This window comes from Dendroctonus ponderosae, unplaced genomic scaffold (assembly GCF_020466585.1).
Source record: "Dendroctonus ponderosae isolate FM_Combo_2020 unplaced genomic scaffold, Dpon_F_20191213v2 Dpon_F_20191213_7, whole genome shotgun sequence".
NCBI lineage: Eukaryota > Metazoa > Arthropoda > Insecta > Coleoptera > Curculionidae > Dendroctonus > Dendroctonus ponderosae.
This window is the reverse complement of record NW_026018916.1, coordinates 812927-816057: the sequence shown is the minus strand read 5'-3', so window position 1 is coordinate 816057 and position 3131 is coordinate 812927. Positions and strand designations below refer to the sequence as shown.

Genomic DNA, 3131 nt, shown 5'->3' with positions numbered 1-3131 from the left:
CTCATATCTCGGAGGCAAAATGAGCAAGAACGCTCATTTATACATCATTCTAGACAGAAATAAATGGCCTTTTTAGAAAGTGACCCATGGATGGGGAAATGTTGGCAGTTTTCTCAAAAAATGCTTGAATTCAAGAAGTTTTAGATTTGCGTGTTTTTTTTTAGTTGCAAACTCCACTTGAACATGACGCTGCTTTTTTCGGAGTTTCTCAAGAACCATTCGAGCCAGATAATTCCTTTTGGCATCGTTGGATAGAGAATTAATCCGCCCTTGGTTATAGCTTTGTGTTTTCTGAGGAATTTAGATCCTTATTGGCCCGTTTATCTTGAACTGTTCGGGAGAACAGTCTTTTGACTAGTCGCATTCTTAGTTCGATTTTTTCGACCAAAACTTGAGTTTTTAGACGTGCGTTTTCTGATCTCAGTGCATAGTTTTTGACACAGCAGCTCTTCATGGTCATATACAGAGTGTTTGAGACCATTTAGAGCAGATAGAGGCAATTGAAAATTTTTAAAACCTGCCCATACTGGCTAATATTTTCAGAGATTTCGGTTTGCAGCGCTCGAGCGTTGGTTGCTTCGCTCATTTCCGTTCCGCTGAAAATAGTGCGTAATTTTGAACATTTAGGCCAATTTGACTCGCTCAAAAAATAATTGCATTAAACTTGCGGCGCAATGTATAATAAAGAAAAAGCGCAAAAGCTTGCAAGGAAGTTGAAAATGAACACAACTAATTGTTCCTTGTGCCGGCAACTTTGATCTTTTGGAATCGCATTTGCGTCGACTTATATACGATTTTACAGCTTCGATTGATCTCGCCTTTTGAGGCGCCCCATTCCATCATCAATTGCCAATTTGATGCTGAAAGCGCTTCTAATAACCTTCTGGGAAAAGACACTCGAATCTGTGGCGGCTGCTGCACGTTTAATCAGTGAGAGAATTTGTTAGATGATGAAAGGAAGGCGAGCAACAGGGAAAAGGGAACAGTTTTTAGTAAATTGTGCTTAAATAGACGTTCAGACGATGAAAGAACCGAACAAAATATAGAGAAACTCTTTGCAAGTTTGCCAACCAAGCAATTGAACACACTGAATAACTTCGGTTTGCCTAAAACTGTGTTTACTCAGCAACAACAGTTTGAAGCCTAGATTGATTCCCGTTTAGCTAAACCAGGCTTCCGATGTTCGACGCTTACATATGGAACAATAGCAATTTATTCTCCAACTCTCCATTTGAGCGATATTATTAGCTCCCCAGAAGCTGGAGCTTTCAATACGCTATCTATCATGTCTCGTAAACAATGCCAGCGTATTTGGAGGAAGTCTGTTCTCAGTTCTCCGTTTTTGCTCAAATAAATCACTCGAGTGTCATTTATAGAACAAATGCAAATTATTTATGTGCTATCGGTGATTTATGCAATTTACATCAACCGACTTGTCCTAGAAACATTGAAATAATGCACCTGACTAAACAACACATAATTCCCGAAAATTAAATTAACTGCTAAGCCTTTTGGCTTTTTGCTTCTATTCTCTCTAGGCGGTTTCCCTCTAGTGCATATTAAAGTCCATATGCTTTGTGCATCAACAATCTGTGTTGAATGAATTATAACGAAAACTCTGGGCATAAAGGAGAATCGGGAAAATGCCCATTTTTCCTGTTTCAATTAGCTTTGATTGAGCCTGCGGCTCCAGCGAAAAGCATACATTTGCTCTAACTTTAGCACTGAAAAGCCATGACGGAATCAATCAAATGTTCAATAGAGAGTAAGCCGAAAGTGCCGATGTTGTTCAGTGTTTTTCAGCAATCTGCATGATTAATGAATTGCTGTTTTTGACAAGTCTTTTCGCTTGTGCCATTGAACATTATTCATCTGGCCGCTTTAGTCGCTCTACTAGACTGTGCGCCGAAAATACTGCAGGATAACATAAGAAAAATCAATTTCCGCAGTATTTCATACGAAATTTAATTGCCCATTCTTCTAGCCCTGCGTTCAATTTACCCTCAAACTCTTTGTGCCATTCAGTGCAATTCACGTGAGTGATTCTGCATATTCAACTCAACATTGTTTACATGCTGTTTTCTTTGAGCGAGCTCTAGACGAGAACCGAGCAGGCACAATAGGAATAATATTTATTTTTATTAAAGTGGAGGCTCGACTGCCTCTTATTTATCATTCATGGCTCAGCTGCATAAAAATTCATTACGGCGAAGCATGTTTTTCCTGTTGGAACTTTCGCAGAAAGGAATACAGCCTTATTATAGGAGAGCCAGGAAAGTGCCTTTCATCACTGACTGGACACAGTTTGTAAAGCGAATATTTTCTTCAAAGGAAAAAGGCGTTGAGCCATTCGATGGCCCGTTAAGACAACAGCACCCCATGCCGCTTCCATGGCAAATCGAATTTTCCTTGCGACCCTTTGGGGGGCTTATAATGTGACGAACATATCCCAAGACTGGATTCAGACAAATCTTCATGTCGCAGGGGGCTTCAGCGGGGCTGACCCTTTGGTATTACATGGATCAAACGGACAATAACAGGGGATTCTGCCGTAAATGTTTGTGACAAATTTCAATTTAACTCGCCGAACGAATGAAATCCATTTTGGGAGTTCTTAACAAATCTGCCAGTTTGAAAACAATGTGAAGTCGATAAAAACACAACGCATTGCATTAATTGGATTCGAGAAACGGCCAGATCAATAATAATATTGGACGTGTTGTGATGGATGTTCGCATAATAAAAGCCCTTTGGCCCAAAATACAGCGTTCTGGATCTGGATATTTGCCAAACTGGCCAAAAAAATAATGTTGAAACCACCGAACGGTATTTTTCTTTGGCTCGCAACTTTGCAGCAAACCAAAGAGGCTTTTTGGTCTATGATAATGCCTGCAAGCATGTTTTTCTTTCAAGTCCCTGAAGACTTATTTACTCAACTTGGCATTCATAGAAAAATGCTGATGGTTAGGAGCTTTCATTTTATCTTTTATTTATTTCTCTATCCAACGATGCCAGAACGAATTTTGTGGCTCAAATGGTTCTTGAGAAACTTCGAAAAAAGCAGCGTCATGTTCAAGTGGATTTTGAAACTCAAAAAAAACCACGCAAATCTAAAACTTCTTGAATTCAAG

The 3131-nt window shown here is 39.5% G+C and overlaps 1 protein-coding gene across 3 annotated transcripts in view; it reads right to left on the bottom strand.

The window, feature by feature from the left end:
* LOC109536514 (diuretic hormone receptor) overlaps positions 1 to 3131 on the bottom strand; it is an 80245-nt gene that overhangs the window by 59034 nt on the left and 18080 nt on the right. The window lies entirely within an intron of this gene.